We start from the raw sequence: 25,357 nt of genomic DNA on the forward strand, positions 1-25,357 counted from the left end.
GTTCACAAGTTTAAGAGGACAGCACTGGACCTAGTTCACAGCGATGCATCTAGCAGCAGTCACTGAGCCCAGGACATGTGGCGGGGGAGATAAGCCAGGAGCACAGGGAAATGGAAGCCCACACCTGACAGACACTGTGCACTCACCAGGGGATTCCTGTGTGGGTGGGTGGGTGGGTGACTGGGCCTTACTCACTGGTGGCCGTGGATCCTGCAACAGGCTCTTCTGCTTCCAGCCATCTATCATTGTGTACCTACAAACTTACATCAGGGGCTGGGGCCTAGAGGCAGATAGAAGATGTATGAATATCCATTTTCTTCCAGACAGGACTGATAGAAGCCTTAAGTGGATAATGCAGGAAGGCCTGCCTGACACACTGTATCATAAAACACAAAAGTGTGAAGTCATTCCACAACCAACAACCTGTGGACCTAAGGCTTGGCAATCACACTTTTTGGGGGCTGGGGAAATACAGTTCTGATATTAAAATTGAAAGAAATGTTATTTGGGTTTTTTTTAATCACAGATATTCAATCCACATTTCATAACTCTCATAGTGGAGAATCCAATATGCCATTGCTAAGGACCTCATGCTTCCATTAACCTGCCTGTGAAATGGGTACAATCTACTCTTTTCCCTAGCAGATGTGTGAGTGCTTCCTATGTGACAGGCCTGCTCTGGTGTGGGAGCACTGCAAGGAACAAAAAAGACAAAACCCCCTGCCCTCACAGGCTTCCATTACAGTTAGGTGGACAGGATTCACTCCCAGCAAGGTGCACACCAAAGCTTGGCCCCTCCTTTGACTGTGGTTCCTTTGTTATTTTTAAAATGAATGGTGTAACAAATGCCTGATTCTGCTTCTTGCTCTTTCTTTGCAGTGATCTGATTCAGAGACAGAATCATTCTAGCAATAGAGACAGGAGCCTACCTTATTTCTTTGTTTCTGTTATGTGGAATCAGCTCTCTCTTGTGGGGCAATCACAAACTAGAATGTAAACTCCACGAGGGCAGGGACTTGGTCTATTTGGGTCATGGTTATATCCCCAGAGCCCAGCATGGTGCCTGGCACATAGTAGGCAGCCAACAGATGATTACTAGGTGAAGGAATGTATCTAGGTTGTTCCAATGATTTGATAGCAAATGATGTTCAGTGATCATCTCTGCATAAGCCTCCCTGCGCATGGGACCATGTCTCTGTTGCAGGCACCATGCAGTGGACTTACCAGACAAGAGCACCTGTGTCTTTATTCTTAACCTTTTATTTGGAAATAAACGTTCACAAGGAGTTGCAAGGAAATATACAGGGAAGACACACGCACTCCTCCCCACAACCTCCCCCAAAGTTAGCATTTGCATAAATAGATATAATACCAAAACCAAGAAATGGGCATTGGTACAATCGACAGAGCTTCTTCAGATTTCACCAGTTATGCAGGCACCCATCTTTGTATGTGTCTATGTGTGTGTGCAAACATGTGCATATGTAGCTCTATGCAATTTTATCAGATTACCTTTGCATAACCACAACCACTATCAAGGTACTCAACTGGACTGTCACCACAAGACCCCCTTATACTACCCCTTTACAGCTGAATGGCCCTCTCCTCTATCCCTAACCTTTGACAACCAGCCATCTGTTCTCATCTCAGTAATTAGGTCATTTCACTAATGTTACATAAATGACATCATGCAGTATGTAACCCTTTAGGAGTGGCATTTTGCACTCCTTGAGGTTCATTCAGGTTGTTGTGTGTATCAATAGTTTGTTCATTCTTATTGACAAGTACTGTTTTGTGGGATGGATGGACCACAGCTGTTTAACACATGAATGTATTCTTAATTCAAGTAGAATTAAGAATAATGCCCTCAATGGACTGTGGAATAGAAATTCTGACCAGCAGAGTATATAGCACCTATTTCTTCTCCATTCTCACCAATACTTGACAGCATTACATTTTTCAATTTCTGTCAGTCTGATGAGTGAAAATTGATCACTCATTGTTTGGGAACATACATTTTCCAGATTCTACCAATAAAACACTTCTGGAAAACTCTTTGCACATTAAGGAGATCTTAGGCATTAAAAAGACTTTAAGTAGAAATGTCTGCCTGCCCTCTCCCTACCTTCCCCACCGCTGACAGCCCTAGAGGTCAAGGCTGATGTTGGCAGCTGTGCAAACTGAAGGCATCTATGGCCCTAATTAATAGCTGTATCCAAGCCATTTCCAGTGTGATATTGTGGCTCCTTATGATTAAAGGGGGAAGTCTAGCTCCCTACTTTGAATTTTGGGTGATCCCATGACTTGCTTTGGTCAACAATGTCACTAGAAGTGATACTGCTGTATCAGTTCATTTTCATGCTGCTGATAAAGACATACCCAAGACTGGTCAATTTACTAAAGAAAGTGGTTCAGTGGACCTACAGTTCCACGTGGCTGGGGAAGCCTCACAATCATGGTGGAAGGCAAGGAGAAGCAAGTCACATCTTACATGGATGGCAGCAGGCAAAGAGAGAGTGCTTGTGCAGGGGAATTCCTCTTTTTAAAACCATCAGAGCTTGGGAGACTTATTCACTATCATGAGAACAGCACTTGAAAGACCTGCCCCCCACGTTCAATTACCTCCCACCAGGTCCTTCCCACAACACATGGGAATTCAAAATAAGATCTGGATGGGGACACAGCCAAACCATATCAACTGCCAATTCTGAGCCTCGGTCTCAAGAGTCCATGCATGCTGCTTGCACACTCTCTCTCTTTCTCTCATAACTCTACCACTGGCATGTGAACAGACACAGGCTAGTGCTGGGGGATGAGACACTACATGGAGCAAAGGAGAGTTGTCATACTTGAGGTCATCCTATACCATCCTAGAGCCAGCCAACCCCTAAGCAACTGAGAGCCCACCAGGATCCACAGAGATACCTACCTGACCTAGAGCAGACCACAGACAAGTCAGAGAACCCAGCCAGGACCACAAGCACCATTTAGCTCACCTGGAGATTTTTCAGCAACAAGACATGCTTATTACTTTAACATGCTGACTCTGGAGCAGTTTGTCATGTGACAGTTGCTAACAGTGATACAGCAGTGCAGGAGGAAATATTCAGCTAGACAAAGCATCCCCGCAAGACAGATCTGAAAGAGTCTCTGGTAAAGTCAGTCTCAGATGTCTTGGTTGCAACATACAAAAGTCCCACATAAGTTCTCTGCCTCAATCCCCAGCCTCCAGCCACCCACTCTGAGTAAGGAACTTGAACAACTTCTGTAAAAGACAGTTCTCATCTTAACATGACAGTGGGTGAGAAACCCAAAGTGGTGAAACTGCCTCCTCTCCAGCCTCACCCTATGAAACACGGTGTTTGCAGATAAAAATACTCTTTCCCCTCCTCTCCAACATGGAAACTGTCCAGGGTCAGCCTCCCACACACTTCCACTCAATTTCTGACTCTGGTTATAAAACCTTGTGCCCAAAAATAGATTCCAAGGGGATTTCATAGACATGTTCTCTGGCATAATTGCAGTGTTCCTGCAAACTTTAGGGAAATTCAATTTCAGTCTTTGAACACACCATCTTCAAAGCCCTGCCTCCCAGGTATTAAACACCAGGATGAGCTGCGATTGATTCCTCTCTCTCTCTGGTTCTCCCACAGTGAGGGCAGGTGTCAGAGACAGATGTTCTCCACATGCTTGTGCCTCCTTTGGTTTCAGCCGTTCCTCTCTGTACCCACCTCCGAATTGCCTGGTGCGGGGTTTTTGCAGCTGCCTGGCCTTGCTGACTCCGCAGCCTCCTCTGGCTCCTGGTTGCTCTTCCTTCCATCCCCTGCCCTGCCCTCCCTCTGCTTCCCAGAACCAAAGGCAGCCCCGACAGCCCCTCACTCGGTTATGATCCCTTTAGTCATTGCAGCTTCCCCTTTCTACCTCATACAAGTGCAGAATTTGGGCAGGAGAGAATGCTGGAAACCAACGATCCCAATCCCCTTATTTTTCAGGTGAAGAATGGAAAGCCAGACTGGCAGGAAAGCCAATGGAGTCAAGTTCAAACATGGAAGTGGTAACCAAGGTAGAATGGGAGTCCAGGGCCCCCACACCAAGGAGTTGTCATCAGGTCTGGTTACCTACCAAGGTCCAAACCAATAACAACACTACTGATTGTCAGAATAGCTCTATTATTAAATTATGATATGGTTGGTGCTAGAAACATTTCACTATTATCATCATTTTAGAGATGGAAAAATTGAGGTATAGGGGATGGAAGTGTGTTCCATAAGGTCACATAGTTGTTCACTGGCAGGGCAGGGATTTGAAGTCAGATTCATTGCCAAAGACCACGGCTCCTCAAGCCCACCCTGAATCCTGTTACAAACACCTCTCCCATCGTGCTTTTTTCCTCTGCATTTTCACTGCACCAAGCCTTTCCTAGGCCTCCTTGTCAGTTTCCAGGCTTCCCTTGCAGTCACTCCACCACCTGCTGGTCTCAAGTGGGCCCTCAATGGTCATCACAGCCCCTTTGCAGAAGGGAGCCAGCTTTTCAGAACAGATCTGTGCTCTAAGCCAGATCCTATGACCTCCTGGCTGTGTGACTTTGGGCAAACAACCTCACCCTCTGAGCCTCAGCATCCATAAAATGGAGATAGAAGAATCTATTCCATAGAGACACAGGAAAGATGAGATAAATAACTATAAGGGCAATACCTTACACATAGTAGACCCTCTAGAAAGAGTCCCCTTTAGACTCTATTGCACTCACTTCCACTGTCTGAGGATACAGATGTTTTTCTCCACCACAGACTTCTACCCATCATGGTATTTGTCCTTGTGGGGTCTCTTCCTATGGATGCATTCCCTGCCTCCGCCCTATGGCACATACAGTCTGCCTCAGATGCCAGGCCTCAAGTCCATATCTTTCCTAGGTTCTAGCATTTTCTCCATGACTGAATTGTAACATCTTTGAGGACAAAGCCATTCCTATACCCTCTGAAGTACTTAGAACATCCCCTCAAATTGACAGGTGTGCAGCAAATCCTAAATCTCAGGGTTTGATGGAGAAACATCTACTGATTTCACTCATTCAGCCAATATTTTTCTCAAAACCTACCATGTGCCTTGCCCTGTGCTAGCCTTCAAGGGACTTGGGAAGGAATAAGTCTCAGTCGTTGTTCTCACATAGCTCCTTGCCTAGCAGGACTCTCCTGGACAGTCAGTGCACAGTTGGGGCAGATGCTAGGGGCTGCTCCCCGGTGGACACTCCCTCCTACTTCTGGCTGGCAGAGCCCTGACTGTGTCAGTTTCTACGTGTGCTCTCAACTGACTCAGAGATAAGTCCTGGTCCATTTAATCCCTGCTGGGCCCATTCCTCAGCCATGATTGGTTTAGGCATGGCCACGTGACCCAATTCCAGACAATGACACACAAGAAGAAGTTGGCAAGGATGTCTGGGAAAGAATTCCTCCCTGATAAAAAGAAACACAGAGATATCTCCTGCTTTTTGTCCTGGGGTGTTGTGAAACCTACAGGGGATGCTCCGGACAGGGGTAATGCCTTCTGGTTGATGATGGCAGAGAGAAAGACACAAGGACCATGGGTTTTGATGGCATGGATGAGCCACTGGGCTAACCAATTCCAGAGCTAACCCACCTTTGATTATGTGAGATAAGAAAAGGCCATATGTTTAAGTCAGCTGAGTCAGGAAATCCAATTCACGGAAGACAAAAGCAGGCTCCCTGGCTCAAGAGTTAGTACACGATGGTTAACACTCTGACAATGGCCTGCAGAACATCCCTCCTGGGCCCTGACAGCTCTGCCTTGCTTTGGGTAGTGAGGATAGGGAGTCTGAGAAAAAGTTTCACAAAGAAGTCTCATATGACTAGTCTTCCTTTGTAAGGGTGAGCAGGAGCTGGCCTCTCACAAGATGGTATCTGCAAAGACTGGAGGCATGAGCCATCCTGGGATATGTGCAAAGGATAGGTTTGGAGTTGTGAAGGAGCCCACATACTATAATTGAAGACAACAGCTCCTTTTGCCACATCCTCCCCAGGCTTTGCTTTGCTCCTCTGTAAAATGGGGATGGAGACATTCCTTGCAAGGTAGTGGTGAGGTTCCAAAAAGACTATGCACATGAAAGCACTTGTAATTGCCTGGTTTCACATAAATCATAACTGTCATCCACTCTTACCCTTTGCCTGTGGGATGGTTATCTAAAGCACTATGGGCCTTGAAAACCAGTTCCTTCTACTTCCTCCTCCCTCTCTTCCACTTCCTATATCCTGGTTCCCTCCAGCCTTCCACCCCAGCCATAATCGCCTATTCATCTCTCTTCCATCAGACCCTTTGCAAGCTGCCCCTAAGCCAGGAAGGATTTCTTTACCTGATCATATCATAGCTCTCTTCTCTTCTTTCACCCTAAACAGTTCTCTCTGATTCAGTGACTCTACTTCTAGGAATTCATCCTCAGAAGATGCCTGGACATGTGCCCAGGGGTCCACACACAAGAATGTTCATCACAGTATTGTCTATAATAGCAAAATTCTGGACGCAGCCTATGTGCCCATGAGAAAGGAATCTGTTAAATAAATCACAGCAAAGCCACCTATAAAAGATAAGGTAGAGGTATATTTATTGATACTTAAGATGTCCATACTTTATTACTGACTGAAAGACATAGAAAAACAGAATATCTGTTTATTTATCTATCAATCATAAAGAACTGTCTGGAAGGACAATTGACAAAATATTTTTTTTTTTTTTTTTTTTTGAGACGGAGTTTCGCTCTTGTTACCCAGGCTGGAGTGCAATGGCGCGATCTCGGCTCACCGCAACCTCCGCCTCCTAGGTTCAGGCAATTCTCCTGCCTCAGCCTCCTGAGTAGCTGGGATTACAGGCACGCGCCACCATGCCCAGCTAATTTTTTTTGTATTTTAGTAGAGATGGGGTTTCACCATGTTGACCAGGTTGGTCTCGATCTCTCGACCTCGTGATCCACCCGCCTCGGCCTCCCAAAGTGCTGGGATTACAGGCTTGAGCCACCGCGCCCGGCCCTTAATTGACAAAATATTAATGGAGATTAGCTCTGTTTTGTGGTGTTTAGAGTTTTACTTTGTTCTCTATATTTTTCAGTACTCCTTGAATTTTCTATAATCATTATGTAACATCTCAATAATCAGGGGTTGTGATAATTTGAGTGAGTTCCCCAAAGTTCACGCATTGGAAACTTAATCCCCAATGCAACATTGTTGAAAAGTGGGGCCTTTAAGGGGTGATTAGAACATGGGGACTCTGTTCTCATGAATGAATTAATGTTTTTATCTCCAGAGTGTTTCATTATGGTGAGACTGGGTTTGTTATAAAAGTGAGTTCAGTTCCCTCTTGCTGTTCCTCATTGCTCTTCCACCATGAGACAACAGTAAATAGAGCCTCGAAAGATGCCAGTGCCATGTCCTTGAACTTCCCAGTGCCCAGAACTGTGAACCCATAAATTTCTCTTTATAAATTACCCTGTTTCAGGTGGCCTCTTAAAATAGCACAGACAGACTAAGATAGACTGAAAAAAAGGCTATTTTTGTTTTGAAAAGAGAAAAAAATACAGAGTCACAACTAAAATCAACCTACTTTGGATAATCTTCCTGAAAGTCATGTGAGACAGGACTGGAAAGTGTGCTATACTTCCACTGACCTGGATCCCCCTCCATGACACCCAAGTCTGCTTGGAAACTTCCTAGTGTGGTAAGCTCAGTTCTGTGCCAGACCAAGCTCTATTGGTAGCAAACTCTTTAACAATGCACAGGAATCTCACTTTCTGTCCTAATTCTGCCTTCTGTGCCTCACAGAAAAAGCCCAATGCTCCCTTCTCCCCCATGTGCTTGTCCCCCTCCACCCCAGCCACTGGTCAAATAGCATGATTTCCTGGGAGATGTCCCATTCTAGGCAGAGCAGGAGTAAAGGCCTGGAGATGTGCAAGCAAATGGCCCATTTCAAAGATGTTGTGGACTTGTCAGGCATAGCATGGAGAGATGAGGACAGGGTGAAATTGGAGAAGTCAACATATGCCATGCATACTAGGGAGACTAGCTATTACCTCACAGGGCTGTGGCTCTCACCCATTTTGTGTTTGTAACTCCTTCAAACATTAATATTTTTGGCATCATTCTTGAAGGAATGAAAAGACTCAAAAACATCTCCAAACAAGCTGGGATTATTTCAGTCTATGCCCAACCTGCATATGTTAGAATGAACTGGGTTATGCTCAGTAACAAGCATGCCCAGTGTGCTATAGCTTAAAACAAAGACTTACTTCTCACTGATGCTACATGTTCATCATGGGTTGGCTGTGGGCTCTGCCCTGTGTCATTCTCACTCAGGGAACATGACTGAGGGAGGTTCCATCTCCATGCTGCCTTGATTGCCAAGAGAAGAAGTGGGGAAAAGTAGCAAACAGCATGCTGATTATTAAAGCTTCCATCCAGAAATGACACGTCACTTTTCAAAGCTCATTGGCTAAAGTAAGGCATGTGGCTATGCCTAATGTCAAAAGAGGTAAATAAATTCAATTTATCAGGTGGTTAGAGGGTAAGGAGCTGGTGATATTCCTATAGGCTGAATGACTAACCAAATTACTACATTAAAAAGGAGAGAGAGAAGAGGAAGAAGGAGAGAAAGAAGAGGACAAGAAAGGCACTGATTTGCTGAGAGAGAAGAACTTTCCTGGCCTCATGCTCTTATCCACTCCTGATGGCAATGTTGGAGAGATTCCACTCAATGTGGCATCTGTCTCTATGCCAGTCTCATATACAAAGCCCCTTACATCCAACCTGTCTACTGTAATCTCCTTATACCCTCACCCATCATGGCTCACCCAGTTCTATATTATGACTGCTAGATGTTCACTTCAACAGTTCATTTCTCCAAATGGCACCAAAAGCAGATTTTTCACGTTAATGAGTTGACAGTCTACCATGAGTTTCTAAGAAACACTGAACAGCAATCACTTAGGCAAGGTGGCTGCTTCCTAGAGAGTCATTGTCATTGGTGGTGTACCTACTGTTGTTGAGAAGTGACAATTTGTGTTTTATAAGAAATGCATTCATCCAATGTATATTTATTAACCACCTACTATGTGCCCGGGTCTGAGGATGCAAATTTTATTTTAAAAAAGAAAAGACCTATCATTTCTTTTCTCTGTAACTTAGGTCTGCCTCCTATTTCTCAGGTTGCAGAGCCCGCTGGAAGTCTGAGGGAAGCTATGCAGACCCTCTCCTTATGCCCCTGCAAAATGTCCAGGTTTACAGACAGTTATGTATGACGGAAGAAAGGTGGTTGGTCAAGGGCTTTAGCATGAACATCTCCAGTCCTCCATCACTCTTCACACACATCTACTATGTGCCTAGGTCTGAGGATGCAAATTTTTTTTTTAAAAAAAGAAAAGACCCAGTCCCACCTTCTGAGAAACAGTGACAACTAACTGGGCAACAGACGCTGAGGCCCAGTTTTCCTTTTGTTGGTTACTCCTTGTTTTTCTCACAACCTCCCCCTATCAGGGCCTAACACATCACTGTTTTCCAGTCACCCAACCTCATGAAACCAGGAAGTAGCTGATAGCAGCATCTTCATACCAGTGGGCTCCCAGCTACCCAGAGCAGCCACCACAGCGGTGAGACCAGCTTGGAACTGAAAACCCACAGACTGGGTTTGAGATCTGGCTTCGTCAATGAGTAGCCGCCTTATTGGGGAAAGGAAGTGGTATTTATCTAGCCACATCACAGGCTTGCTGTGAGGATTAGAAGGTCAAAATTATATGTGAAAAGTGCTCTGTAAGTTACAAGGTGGTGACGATAGTAACATTAATAGTTGACATCCAGAAAGTGCTCACCATGGGTTCCAGGCACTATTCTGAGACCTTGACTTGTCTTAGTCCTTGATGTTCTTACAAAAGTATTCATGAGGCAGGCACGCTTAGGATAGCTCTTATAGATGAGGAAACTGAGACAGAGCTGAAGCCAGTTACCCAAGATCACAGTGACAAAATTAGAAAGCACTGACTCATTCCCAGGCAGAATGGTATAGAAAGGATGGAGCATCGCACAGGTGCAGCTCAGTACTGCTGTTTGTCATTGCACACAGACACATTAAATGGACCTGCTCGGCCTTTCCAGGTTCATCTTCCTGTACAGCCATTCACTTGGGCTCAGCCCAACACAAACTTTGGTCATTTTCCTAAGTCCAACTTTTTTATTTTTAAATAAGGAACTGGGTCATTACATCTCCCCAGAATCCTGCCTAGATGTTATGTTACAATGCCACCAATGCCACAATATTTATAGCACCTGAGCTGCTGCAGGAAAAAAAACGGAGATGCATTTTCTGTCCCTGTCATGTTCATTCTCCTAAGACCAATGGATATTCCCTTCACTCTGTAATGAGATTAGCTGAGGCTTGTTCATTCCCCTACTCCCATCATTCCTCTCCTCTGTAACTTAGGTCTGCTTCCTATTTCTTGGGTCACAGAGCCCTCTGGAAGCTATGCAGCCCCTCTCCTTATGCCCCTGTGAAATGCCCAGCCCTACAGACTGTTATATATGATGGAAAAAAGGCCATCACAGGCTTTAGCATGAACAGGCCCAGTCCTCCATCACTCTTCAAAGGTCTCTCCCCTGGAGAGAATTCTCAGTGGCTCACCCCAGCCTTTCCCAGTCCCTTTCCTGGCTCCACCCTCAGGAGGCTGGGTGTCTTCTCTTAATGGGCCAGGATCAGCATCTCTGCCTTTTCTTCTCTACGAAGAGAGTCCTGCCTGCAGAAAGCTTGTCCTGGCTCTGCCCTGTGTACCTGAGTGAAGCCTACCTGGGCAGGACCTTCACATGGTCTTCCTTCTAGGGGATCAGTTAGCAGGTACCCATTTGACCCTCACCCTCACACAAAGCCAGGACCTCCAACTTTGCCTCTATTCTATTAGGGAGAAAATTTGTATTTGGCCTCTCTACCTGCCACTCATTTGTTCCTCAGATTGTTGGAGTAGTGTGGAGGAGAGATGCTATTTATGGGGCCCACTCCCACACCATCCCAACATCTGCCATTTACTTGAACTCCAGATCAGCATACACCTTTCCGTTCACATAGCCATTCTAGTTGAGTGATTCTGGCTGGGCAGTTTAATGGAAATCTCTTCGAGTCTCAGTTTCCTTATCTGCCAAATGCGGATTGTAATAACCATCTTTTCTAGCTTCTGCATTTGATGCTTTGACATCTGGGGCCTTGCTAACCCTGGAGGGACTCTCCCTCCCAGGGACAGCCAATTACTTGACATAGCGAAGGACTGGCTTATGAAGGCCCCTTTCATAAATGCTCAGCCCATCTTCCCAATCAGATAAAACTTTATGCAGCCCCTGCCCACTGGGCCATACTGCCCTGCCCTAATCCCCCAGGACCAGGTACCAGATTACTAGGAACAGCCACTGTGCCCCAGAGCCTGCTGAAACTATTCAAAGTAGCCAACCCTGAGCCTGCTTACCCTGTCTGATCCGTCCCTCCCTGTGGAGACCACAGTAAAGGCTCTTTCCCCATCTTCCCCTCACTCCCTCTGCTTCCTGACAAATCCTAGGGCTTCCCCGTGTGGCCCTGCATGGCATGGCAGGTCCTTGCCTCTTAGGAATCGCGAGTAACAATCTTTTCAGGGGCCTCACCGTAACTGAAATAATAATAAATTCTATATTTTAAAATGATGATAATATCACCTGCGTCTTAGGATTGCCGTGAAAATAGATACACATGGAAAAGTGTCTCACACAGCACGTGGCATACGGCAGGGGTTTAAAAACATGTCAGTTTCTCTTCTCTCTGCCCTATCCATAGCTCTCTTCTTCTTTTACCTTTGTCTTCACTCACTTCTTCCCCGCTGTCTCTTTCAAGTATCAGCTGTATAATTTGTAGGACCCAGTACAAAATGAAAACATGTAGCCCCCTGTTCTAAAATTGCGAAGAATTGCAATTTGGTGGCTGCAGAGCATTAAATTCAGTGGGAAGCCCTTCTCAGGACAGGCCACACATCCACAAAGCCGGCCCTGATCCCTCCTCCTTCCCATCAAATTCTCTTCTGCTTCCCAAATATTTCTAGCCTGATTTTTCAGTCCCAAGGACCTAATAGTTTGCCCCCTTTGTTTGGTTCTATTAGCAGATTCCAATTTTTAGATACCATAAAGCTTTAATAATTCCATATAATTGGAGAGGGTGGAAAGGAGGCCAGTTTGAATTAATGAAAAGTCTGAGAAATAAGACATTACTAAAGAAACGCAGTTTTATTACTCTGTAACAGATTTATATGACAACAGGGGAGATACAAAGAGGAGAGAAGAGAGGAGGAAGTTAGAGTTTCTTGTATGTAATTTAACACAAAGAAAAGATTTAATTTGTAACAAGCATATTCTCTTATTTGTAAATTATGCTACTAAAAATCCTCTCCCTTAAGTGGGTTAATATTTCTCTTGCTGGCAATAAGTTTGCTTAGTGAAACTGTTCTGCCACTACAGATGCTGGTAAAATTCTTCTGTGGTGATTCTATATAATGAAATGATTTCCATGATCTTGCAAGCAGTCCATAGCATGGATTGGGTTAGAGCGAATTCTCATCAAGAGAAATCCTGCACAACAAATTTTCCCTCTGCTCCCTACCTTCAGAATAGTCAAATCTTCAGAACATCCTTCTAAAATTCGGAATTTACTATGTGCCATAGCACCAGGCTTAGACTTAATCTCTGCTGATTCCTGCTGTTTCAGACCCAACTCTTGTCCCATTGCCATTGGATCTGGACCTACTGTGGGGGTGGTATCCCTAAATAGACCATATACCCCCACACCTCCACGCCCTAGCAACCTGGGCCTGTAATGTCCTCCCCACAGTCTGTCAAAGACATAACTCACATTTCAAGGTCCAGGTTAGAGGTTCCCGACTCCAGAAATCTGCCTCTGATTTTTCCAAGCAGACTGTGTCTGTTCCCACTGCACATCTATTACATCATTGTGCTACTGCCTATGAATCCTCTTTGAGACAGTGCAAGCACCTGGACTCTGGGTCTCACCCATCTCTAGGGAAGCATGGTAGCCCAGCAGGTTGGTAGCAGAAATAGTCCCGGCTCTACTACTAACCAGCTGCATGTAGATGGTAACACCAGCTTCATGGTGTTGTGAGGATTAAATCAGATGAAACCCCAAAAGTGCTTAGTACCCAGCCTGACAAAAAATAATTGCTCAAAACATATTAACAGTTCTTGCCAGACACTGCTATATAAACTCCACGAGGTTGCAGGGTGGCCACGCAGCCCCGTGTTGCTGGACCTTCCTGGTTTATCCTCTGTGGACCTGGTGTTTTTATTAACCTCTCTCACTCTCAAGGTATTTCAGTTGGATGACAAACTATATAGCCAGTCTAGATAGCTGGGACCAGGTCTGTTTTATTTAGCAATATGTCCCTGGCATATCAAACAGTGCTGAGCACATATTAGGTCCTTTATACAAATTTATCAAATGAACAAATAAATGGGTCTCTGAGAGTGCTTAGTAAGTGCTTGCACCTGGTAGGAGTTTGATTCTGCTAGCTGTGGTTGATCTCTCTATATTTCCAAGTGCCTCCTGATTCAGAGACGGCAAGAATCAAGGCTTAGAGAGTGAGTAAATGAATGAATCAGTGACCCCAACCCCTCTGTCATCTCCTCTGTTGCCAATAGTACTTCTGGGGGAAGGAATGACCTTGCCCAGAGGTAGGGAGAAGAGTGGGACAGATGGAAGAGGATTGAAGGTGGTGCTGTTCCCACCAGACTTTATGGAGAGGGGGTCTCTTCCAGGTGCTATGGCAGGGTTTTGTCGTTATTTCCATTATTGGTATCTGCCATGGCAGCAGCAGGAAATCACAGCCCAGAGTTAGCCCACCCAATGGCTCCGGTGGGCTTCTGAGGACACTGGGATGCTTGTCTCCACCTAACATTCTATACACAGGCACAGATGCTAGAGAGCCTAGCAGGTGCTGCTCCTAACAGCCCGCACAGAGAAGAGGAAGGGCATGGGAATGATTAGCCCTCTTTGGCTTCCCTTCCAGGGCTCAGAAAGGAAATTTCACAAGCTGGGAGCCAAAATGTTTTGGACACAGACCATACACTAGGCATGGGCATGACGGTGAGAACTTTAAGAATATTAACTCATTCAGCCATTAGAGTAGCCCTATAAGGTGGGGAAACTGAGTCTGAGAGGGGAAGTGACTTGCCAGAGGTCACACAGCTAGTAATAGACAGTGTCCCAGAGCCCAAATCCCTCAGGTGTAGGAACCAAACAGCAGTCCTCTACATCCATTCTAACCCATTATAAGAAAGCCCAGTTCTTACTACTGCCCCCTGCTGTGTGACCTTGAGGCCAGCTCACCCTCTCTGGGCCTCAAGTCCCTTTTCCAAGGCTAATGTTCTAGGAGGCAGTGTTTCTTGAGTTAGGATATCCCCAAAGGCCAGGGTGTCCCTTCCTCCTGAGGCATCAAGGTAGGGAGGGGTGGCCAGGCCCTGGATGAGTCCCAGTCCAGAAACATGCTGTACTGGCCCATCTTAAGGGCCTGAGGCGTCTGCTCAAGCCCACCTTCTGAAGAAGGCTTAGACACTGGGCTGAAAAATCACGCTGTGGATCTGAGGCCCCACTGAATGTGGGACTTCCGAGCTCTTGTGTCACCAGGCGGGGGACCTGAGCGTGCTTGGGGTTGGGGCTGTAGCCAGGGGGGCCAGGAGGAGGGGAGCTAGGAAAAGCCGAGGCTGGAGATGCAGAGAGCACTTGGCAGAGGGTCCTCCAGCACCTGTGCTCTTAGCAGCTGCAAACCACATTTGGGGAAGGGAGAAGCCCCCCGCCCAGGGTAAATCTCTACAGCTCTGAACCTGTCCCCAGACTGCAGGAACCAGAGCCAGGAGAAAGGGTGCCCCTACACTGAGGAGAAGCCAGGTGGGGAAGTCGGAGCCATCTGGGAAGAAGAAATTGGGGGTTCTAGCGCCCCGGACGCCCCCATCCCCGGGGCTGCTCTGAGCCCGGAAAGTTTTCGCGCAGCAGGCGCAAGGCGCGCCCCCTTCCCTCACCCGCGGGCGCCGGGTCCGCGGGCGCCCACCCCTGCCCACCCCGGCCCGCCCCGCCCGCCGCCTGGTGCCCGCTCAAGGTCACCGCTGACAAGGCGCCTGCCTCCGCGGGGCGAAGGGACCAGGACGCGCTCCGGCGCGGGCTCCCGCGCTGGCCCAGCAGGGGTCTCCGGGCCGAGCGCCCGCGGAAGGGAAGCCAGCAGGGAAGGCGACAGGAGACCGAGGGAGAGGAGAAGAGGCCCAGAGCCCCGGGCCCGGCCGCCCCTGCCTCACCTGCGCCGTCTCCGAGAGCGAGATGCTGCTGCCGCCGCCGCTGCCGCTGCCGCTGCCGCCGCCACTGGTGCGCGCCCGGCCCGGCCCGGCCCCGCTGCTGCTGCGGCTCCTCTGCCGCGGCTGCCCCGCGCTCGCCTCGCCCCGCGGCCCCGCCGCCGCCGCCGCCGCACGCCCGCCTGCCTCCCTCCCTCCGCCGCCGCCTCTGCCACCGCTGCACTGCGCTCTGCCCGCCTCCCCCTCCCGCCCTTGCCGCTCCCTCCTCCCCGCGCGCTCCCCCTCGGCCCTCCCCAAACTCCGCACGGAGAGCGCCCAGCGGGACCGGAGCGCGCGGTCCCGCCCGCGCCCTCCTCCGCGCGCACCTGTGGGGCGGCGGGGAAGGGTCACCCGCCTTGCCCCTGGGCGTGTCTCCAGGTACCTCCATGGGCACAGGTCCCCGTCCCCGCCCCACCCGCACAGCCAGCCTGGCTGCGGGAGGCATCCTCCCCATTCTTCCCCACGGGTCAGGGCGCCCCAAGCCTCCCCAGCACACCCGAGCCTGTGAATTGGCCACGCGGGGAGGAGCGCATGGGGTGTGGAGTGGGCAGAGGAGGTGACCCGCTTTGGAGCAGGGGACCCCTGGGCCAATCCCAGGGAGCTTAGCCTTAGGGCCCTCAGACGCGAGAAAAGTTAGGGCAGGGAGCAAGGGCACGCTTATCCCCCAGCCTCCAGCCTGGCCCTGCTTAGGGCCTGTAGGAGTCCAGGACAGAAGACCTGCTTAAGGAGAAAGTTGAAAACCCCAGACACGCACAGAAAGCACCTCCCCAAAGTAGGCTTCCCCTCCTTGGCTCAGGCCCCAGGTCCCTGAAAAGCCTAGCTCTACCAGGAAGCCGGGCCACCTGACTCTCAGCGCCTGGGTCTGCTCCATGCCATCAATTAATCATGCCTGCTTGTTTATTTATTTATTGGCTTTATAAAAAGCCAAATGCACTGCTCGCAGGAAGTGGAGACGGGGAGGAGAGGGCCTGACCATGGTAACTCCCCTTCCCAGGCCTCATTCTGATGAGTTGAAGAGCTCGCGGGGACCCTGAGGTCTGAGTGCCTGGAACACCTTCGTGGGAGTGGCAGGGACATCCATTCATGGGGCCAAAATTCAACATGGCCTGCTCTTTGCAGCCCTGGGATGGGGCAGAGGACATTCATGACTGGAGGTTTAGGCAGAGGAAGGAGGGGGCCGGGGGGGGGGGGTTGTGGAGAAGGCAGTCCAGCAGGTGTGACAGGTGTCTCCAGGCCCTTCTTGGCCCAGAGCATTCCCTCAGTGCTCAGCTTGGCAGGTAGCACTTGCTTCTCTAGCTGCAGCCCTATCCTCTCCCTGGGCACCGAGAGGACATCACCCCAGGGAGCCCCTAATCCATATCTCCTCCCACCATCCTCATCCCACCTAATGGCACTGCAGTGCCTTCAAATGGCCAGCTCCAGGCACTCTCCCTCACCCCACCCCAGCACCATGTCCTCCCTGATGAAGCCTGGAATCTGCTCTTCTTTCTGTTGAAGGGCCCTCCTTCAGGTCCTCGACATCTCTCTTCCAGACTCTCACAGTGCCAATCTCTCTGCCACCATTCTGCTGCCACACTAGCCTTCGTCATGCCCAATCCTGCTGTAAAACTCTCCATAGCTCCCTAGTGCCCTCAGAAGTCTCACAGCCCCAGTATGCCATGCAGGGCCTTTCACACTCTGGCCCCAGTGCCCTTTGCCCTCCTTCCCCACTTGGGTTGCCAGTGCCCCTCCCAGCACACACTTAGCACTGTACCATGTCTTCCTCTCTCTTCTTTTCCTCCTGTGAAATGCCTTTCTCTCCTCTCAGTCTCTGCCTAGCCACAGTGCTGAGGGTTGGTCTTAGTTACTGCTTCTTTTGTGAAACCTTCCGAAACCAGCAAGCAAGTTGAGAAGGCAAAAAGGATGGGCATGAAAAGCCACACTGTGAGAGATAACTCAATGCAAAAATGAGTGACACCACAAAAGTCCTAGTGACAAAACTCATCTTGGGCATGACTTCACCTCTGGACCTGTTGGTTCATCTGTTAAAAGGTGATACGTTACACAGCCTCACCCAGAATAAGTACTCATAAATGGGGGCTACAGTTCTTTTTCAGTACCTACTGTATGCCAACGCTCTGAGATTTACAGATTATTGAGTAGGGACTTGAGGGATGGCAGGAATTTCAGACTCAAATGTGTGTAAGCACTAGGCATTACCTAGGGAGGTGGGCTGGTTCTGGCTTAAGGCTTTCTACTCTGGAATCTACCAATAAGAAAAAGCAACAGTGTATGTGAGATGACAAACAGCAGCAGGCACTGGCTCTGTATTGGGAGGTAATAGGGAGTAGTGTGGACTGTGGCATCTGTGGTGTCAAATGGGTACAGCCACTACCCAACTCTACTGGATGGGGACTAGGCAGGGATATGAGCTGGGACTGCCAGTTTTCCATTTTTTTTTCTAGAGAAGGTGGATACCTGGATTTTTATGCAAATACTCTTGATTTTTAAATGTCACCAACTGATAAACAATTTTTAAACTTTGAGAAGGTCAAACACAGTTATAGCTGTGATAAGGTTTTAGGTAGTAGGCTGGCAGCTGCTGGCCTCTGGGTGAATAGGTGAAAGATCAGTGTTGTTCATGACACACACAGACATACACACACAGCCCTCTCCTCACTCTGGTGGGATGCCGGGGGTCATGTCCACCTCAGAGATACAGAGATCTAGGGAATGGAGTGGGAGGAGCACCTCATTGCAGCTGACAGGAGTGGGGAGTGTGGGAGGTGAGGAATCAAATCCCAGCGCTGGTTCTGTCCCTATTGTGCGTGGGAGCTTAGACAGGTCACCCATCCTCACTGAGCCTGTTTCCTCCTCTGAGAAAGGGCAGGCAGTGTGTGTGCATGTGTGCATGTGCACATGCAGAATTACCTGGATGGTGACCAGCATGTGTGGACTGAGGCCACAGGAGGCTCCACTGCCAACAGACACACATCTGTTCATGAGGAAGCCGCAACAATCTGGTCACCCAGGAGAAGCCTCACTCCACTAAAGACAGGACCCTGAAAGACTATTAAAATCTGAAAACTTCTGGAGAGATGGTAAGGGCAGCAGGTGATGGGGAAAATGGCCGCTTCCCTGTGCAGGATGAGGAAGAGACGAGGAAGTGACTGGTGCTTGGTGAGTGGGTGCACCTGTCATCCTCAAGTTCCTAAGAAGAAAAAGAAGCCCTGGTCCGTGTCAGTCATGGCAGAAGCAGGGACTGAAAATATCTGAGAGCAAACCTGGGAATGGCAGGGCCAGACTTGGAAAATATGTGCAGGGCCTACGAATGCCCCTTCAACGTGGTTTTCATGTGCTGAGGTTAAAGGTGGTTTTAAAAGTATTCTAGTTCCCACAATGACCATGTGCTGCTATTGTAGTCACAGTAAAAGTGTGTGCTGACACCCAGGATAATCATCCTACAGAGCAAACGGGAGGCATCTAAACCAACGGATAAGCAAGATGTTCATATGATGGAAGCCACCTTAACACAACGTTCTCCCAGCTAGATTTTCACCTAACTTAACGGGAGAACGTCTTACCAGAATCTAGAAGGCGATTCCAGGGCCTGCACAGGTCTCCTGAAGGAGAGTCTCTGGGGCACCGAGGCTGGAAATGTGTCTCTGACACTCTACCCCACTATGATCTAGAAAATTTGGTTCAGCTCTAAGCAGGTGTTTCTTGAGCAGGGATTAAAGGAATCATAAGCCAGGTCTCTCCCATTAAAAGACTCTAAATGCAGCCAGGAAACTTCAATTCCTCCTAAACAAGGCAGGATGACATATTTAAGATAAAAAGTGCCACCAACAAATATTTAACAGGTTTTTCTCCCAGGGAGAATGTGGGTTAGAGAGGAGATCATTTTATTCTCTATATTTCAGATCCTGTTATAAGAATGTTTCTGTATTTTACTTGTGTAATTTAAATTTTTAAATAAAAAGGACAAAACACCAAGTGCTGACATAGCCTGGGAGAGGAGCAATTAGTTCTCTTAATGGCCAGTGAGGAAGACTTCAGAGGTAGAGTTTTATCTGGGTTTTAAAGAAAGAGTAACAAAATGACAGAAACAATCATTCAACTCTGTTAAATGTCAATTACTCTTCTTATTATTTTAAATACACTGATTTCATCCTCCCAGCAATGCTATAGAGCAGGTATTTGTGAGCGAGACTATTGATACCCCAGCCTGCCCAGCCCCTAGCTCTGTGGGTGTCGGCTTCTCACACTAGCTCCCTTCTCCTGGGGATGTTGTCCTTGGCCGACTGGAACCACTAGGTGGCAACAGTCTCTGCACCTCTGCGGTGCAATTCACACACCTGTCCTCCCTGTGGAATCAGGCTGAGTGGACTTCTCTGCGAACCTCATCTTCGCTGGCCCCATCCTGCTTATCTTCTTCCACTGTAGATTTCTCCTGTGACCATACCCTCAATAAACACCACACATAAGCAACCCCATCTCAGGCTCTGGTTCTGGGGAACCTGACTTCACATCATTTTCTCATCCCCATTTTGCAGTTGAGGAAACAAAGTCACAAATCAGCAAAGGCACTGCTCTAGAAAGGGGAAGAGGCCATCTGACTCCTATCCATCCTAGAAGGATGTTTCTAAGAGGACGAGGCAACAGGAGCTGGGCACGTCAGGCAGACACAGCACATGATTGGGAAACAGAAACACAAGGAAGGGGAGGGGTGTGATGAGGTATGGGGCAAAGTGAGGCACAGGAGAGAGGCAGGAGGGAAGGGGAGCTCACAGCCATAGGTCCTGGCTGAGCTGAGGATTCATCCATCCACTGATCGAATACACGTGTGCCTGGGCCCACGGGGAGCCAGGTACACCATTGCATGGTGCACAGGAGTCAAAGATGAATGTGTACCATGCCTGTCCTCATGCTAGTACATGGGGATTGGGAAAGAAAATAGACCCACATGAGCTCAGGTTTACACAAACCTAAATGTTCGGGAAAGCAAACCTGGGCCATTTTAGCTGGGTCCTGTAGTAAGGGAAGATAGGCACAGATAGAGATGCTGGTGGTTGAGGGGTGGGGATAGAAACAAGGGAAATGCATTTGGCTACACTTCTCCAGAAAAGAGTGTGACCACTGGGCTGAATCTAGGCCAGTGTGGCATGGAGGGGCAACTCTGGCTTATGGATATCTTAAAGGACTGATTGCACCATGGGACTGTGTTTATTAAGATGGAATTAAATGAGGACAAAGAGTCTGTCCTGCTTTGTAGTACTAAGGATGCAATCCCTCATGTTCAGATGGAAATCTACATCTAACTTGAAAGCCACGTATTTGATGGAGAACACTGGGGACTCAAATTGACCACAGATTTAATATTTGCCAGGGTGGCTGTTGGAACAGTGAGTATGGTTGTAAGCAGGAAACCTTGTTATGTAAGAAAACTGCAGATAACACTGGGGATGGAGAGGAGTCTTCAGGCTGTGTGTGGATTGTGATGTCCCAGACCAGCCAGATGATTCTGTGGGTAGAAAGGATCAACACGGCTACTCAGAGATCAGACTGCCCCTCTTTGGGGGCAGCACCTTTCTGAGAGCTTAGGCTCCTCCCCTTCACTGGGTGGGAAGGTGGGTCATGCAAACTCTGGCTTCTCCCAGCATGGACCTAGGATGGGATTTAAGTCAGACCTTGAAGGATGTTAGGACCCCAGGAGGCGAAAGGAGGAAGGTGAGGGTGAGGAGAGCTGCTGAGTTTAGGGGAGGAAGAAGGGCTTTTCTCCCATAAATATTTGGTCTTTAGGTATCATCTTTAGAAAAGATCTAGCATCCTTTGGATGGGGTGACTCTGCTTGGCATCCAGCGAAGGTGCTGGTATTGCCCCATTCCGATCCTCTGGACAAACATGTGTGACTGTTTGCCTGAGAACTCCTGTCTGACAGTGGGCATACCATTGACACACATACCAGGCAAGCCAGACCTGGTGGAGAGTTGGTACCTGCAGTGAGCAGCCCTCAGCAAGTAACTGATGGGAGCTAGTATATAAGTTCTCCAGCTCCCTCGCCCTGGGGGAGGATGGCTCTGAGGACCCCAGGACCCTGGTGGGGCTGAGTTCCAATGGCCCCCAGTGGTGGGTTTCTTAATGATGCATCTTTTGTTGGCCTTTCCTTCCCTGCCACTCTTCTCCCCTCACTGGTATTTTCTGGAATCAACTCCCAAACAAACTGCTTGTACTTGAATCTTTGGGGTTTGTTTATGGGGAAATCAAATCCAGGAAAACATCACAGTTAAACTTTGAGGTCAGAGAGCCCAGGTTCAAGCCTGGCCTCAGTTCTTACCTGGACGAGGTATTTAATTTCTCCAAGCTTTAGTTTTCTCATGTTTAAAATGTGGCTCGGGCAATAATTGTACCTATCTTGTATGTTTCTTGTGATAACTCATTCTTTCTGTATTCATTCATTCTGAAGATATTTACTGAGCACCTATTATGTACCAGGATTGTTCTAGGCTCTAGAGACATGGAATGGAAGAAGACAAAATCTCTGAGCCCATGAAGCTCACACTAGTGAGCAAATTGTATACTAAATAAATATATACTACCAGGCAGGAGTAAAAGGCTAAGGGAAAATATTAAGCTGAATAGAGAGTGATTTGGGGTTATTTAAAGTTTCTGTGAATTAAATGAGATAATCCATACAGCATGTTTAGCATACTGTGTCACATCTAATAGGCACTCAGTAAATGTTTGTTAATAAAATCTTCTCCATCATCCTCATCATGCCCTTCTTGCCCCTCCTCCCTCCTTGCTATTTGCTCATTGATTCAGTTGGGAACTATCTATTGGTCTCTCTTCAATGCCAGGCCCTGTGCTAGGTTCTAGGGATACTTTGATGAGCAAAACACCACCTTGACTTTCATGGACTCATAGTGTGGTAGAGGAGATAATAATCAGTGAAAACACAAATGGTTATATATTTTCATCCTGAAATGAGTATTCATATGGGCAAATGAAGCATGCACGGTGTTGAGAGAAGTAATGTGAGGTGTTCGTGGTCAACAAAGGCTTCTCTGACGAAGAAACTAACTCTTGGGCCAAAGACTACAGGGTAAGTAGAGAGAACAACGTGCTGGGGTGAGAAACTTCCAGGAAAGAGGGAACAGCATATGCAGTGGTCCTGGGATAGGGGAAGAAGAAGGCCAAGAGGAAGAACCAGGAAGAAGTCAGCATGGCTGGCACACAGAGAGCAATGGGAATTGTGGACAGGAAAAGGTAGACAGGGGCTAGACCATTCTAGGCTGTTTTATCATTTATTGATGCCCATCAATATGTCAGTCTGTCTTTTAAGCATTTTATAAGTATTATCTTATTTAAGCCTCAAGATACTCTGATGTACATGCCCTTGTACATTTTACACCCAAAGAACTCACAGCTCAAAGAGGCGTGATAACTTGCTAAGGTCAGTTAGTGTTGAAGTTGAAATTTGAACCCAGGTCTTGCTAACTCCAGGCTGAAACCATAATACCAATCTCCATCTTTATCTCAAAAGTAACAGGAAACAGTGATTCAAGATGTTGCCATTGGGATCAACTGGATAAAAGGTACACAGGCTCTCCCTACAATTTCTTATAAATTGCATGCAAAGGTACAAGCATTTCAAAACAAAAGTGTAAATAATAAAAAAGCACCAGGTAGCCATTGAGAATTATTAAGCAAGAAAATGACCTGATCTTCTTTTTGGAAATGTCATTTTGGAAAAATCCCAATCGTATCCTGAGTACCAGAAAGGAAAGCAGTTAGGAAGCAGTGAAATGATGCAGGTGAGAGAAGATGCTGGCTTGGACTCCAGGTGTAGTGGTAGAGGTAGTGAGAAATACAGGGAATCGGGAGATGTTTGGGAGGTTTGTTGTGACTAGTGGTGGCACTGATTTGGTTGGGATGGATGGAGGGAGACAACAGTGAGAGCTCTAATCCAGAGCTCTGCATCTGGCCTCCCTGGGACTTGCTGAGCCTTTGTTTTTACTGGTAAAATGGGGTGAGGAGGTGGACTAGACAGCTTGAGAAAATACCACAGTGTGATAACCTCTGCATCAGGAAAAAGATCAGGGACCCAGCAAGTTCACACAATGCATGCCCCATGAAATGCCGTGGTCGGGGGCTTTCCTTTTTTGTGTCCATCCATGCTCTGCACTGGAAATGAAGCTGTCTAAGGACAAACTGATACTGCCTTGGTGCCCCCTGGCACCTGGCACAGGTCTGGTAGAGGGGATAGGCTCCAGATATGTTTGCCAAATGCTGAGAAGCTCTTAAATTGGCCTTATGTTACAGTAGAGCTGATAGCCACGAGCTGCCCAGACTTGCCAAAAATATCTCTGGGGTCAATAGAAAAGGCTTTTTCCATTGTGGCATCTGCAGTGAGGTGTGAGCACTGAAAGCATGTAAGGCACCCTTCTTGTCATGTTGACAGAAGAAGAAGTAAATAGGGATTCAATTTCACTTTCTGCACAAAGAGAGGGAACTTCCCACTGGAAACAGAAGGGCTAGGGCAGTCTAAAAGAAGAGAGGAGGGGTAAGCCCCTGGGGGGTCTTGGTGTCCAGAGTCTGACAAAGAGCCTCCAGTCCAGAAAAGATACCAAGTTCACTACAGAGCCACCATTCCAGGAGTCTGAGACATCCTGGAGGACTCTGGAAGAAATTCCCGAATGCTGAAGAAGGGACATTGTGTCTTGATTTTCAAATCAGGAGAAATATGACATCCAGGAAACTACAGCCCTGTACATTTGATGGCTATTACTGTGATGGGAGGAATGAACATGCCAGATCCCACCCCAGGCACTGGGACTTGCAATTCATAGACAGTCACACAGGGCAAGGCTCTATTTTTAAGGAACTCAAAGCCTGGGCAGAGATGCTTGGTACATTAAGATACGAGGAGAGGGAGGTCTATGTGTTTAAGGATTTCTTAGAAAGCTTCACAGAGGAGGTGGATTAAATTGTGTTTTATATCCTAAGGTTGCAATAATTATACCAGTGTGATACTGGCACGAAGAGATAGACATACCAGTAGAACAGAGTAGGAAGTCCAGAAATAGGCTCCAATTCACCCAGGAGGTTAGTATATAATAAAGGCAACATCTCAAATCAGTGGGTAATAAATATTTAACACATGGTGTTGAGATAAACAGATGGTCATTTGGAAAAGGATGGTTTGATCCATGTACCATACACCAAAAGGGTCAAGTGGATCACAATATTAATTTAATTGCAAAAGCATGGAGCCAGAAAGTGCCAAAGTTTGAGCAAACTCATTTAAAAATTTGGTGTAAGGCCTTTCTGACACTCAAAAATTCAAAAGGCAGAAAAGATAAGATTGATGAACTTAATAAGATTTTAAAAATCTTTTAAAATTCTATGTGGCAAATAAAACAAAAGACAAAAAATAAACGGGGAAAAAATGTATTGCAAAGGTTTAATCACCACAATGTATAAAGAGCTTCTAGAAATCAAGATGGAAAAGAATAGAAATCTAATAAAAAATGAGCAAAGGTCATGAACAGGCAGTTCTCCCCAAAATAAAACCAAAAGCCTTTTAAATACCTGTAAAGCTGCTCAAGCTCCCTTATAAGAGTAATATATTTAAAAGCACACTTGTAGACCATATGAGTGTGATGTAAGCTGTCAGTGAGGCTTGGGGAAACGTGTGCTCTCATTCATTGCGGGTGGGAATGTGTATATCAGTCCAGCTCTATGGAGAAAGCTATGCAATATCTGTCAAAATTACAACTGCAGCTACTCTGCAATCCAGCAACCCTACCTGGAGAAATTTGTTCCACGGATACACCAATTCACACTTGGAACATGCTATTCCTGCTGCATTGTCCAGAATAGTAAAGGGCTGGAAACTCCCCCAAGAGGCCATCAGCAGGAGACACAGTAGATAAATGATGGAACATTAACACAATGGAATACCCTGCAGCTGTGTAAGGAATGGG

General features: G+C 47.4%; 1 protein-coding gene across 11 annotated transcripts in view; it reads right to left on the reverse strand.

Moving 5' to 3' along the window:
- ATP2B2 (ATPase plasma membrane Ca2+ transporting 2) overlaps positions 1 to 15,576 on the reverse strand; it is a 392,914-nt gene extending 377,338 nt beyond the window's left edge. For all 11 annotated transcript variants that reach the window (XM_035276284.3, XM_035276294.3, XM_035276289.3 and 8 more), the window contains exon 1: positions 15,357 to 15,576. The gene's annotated coding sequence lies outside the window, so the exon portion shown is untranslated. The remainder of the gene's footprint in view (positions 1 to 15,356) is intronic.
- Positions 15,577 to 25,357: the final 9,781 nt, after the last annotated feature.

Source organism: Callithrix jacchus, chromosome 15, assembly GCF_049354715.1.
Source record: "Callithrix jacchus isolate 240 chromosome 15, calJac240_pri, whole genome shotgun sequence".
In the NCBI taxonomy this organism is placed as follows: Eukaryota; Metazoa; Chordata; class Mammalia; order Primates; family Cebidae; genus Callithrix; species Callithrix jacchus.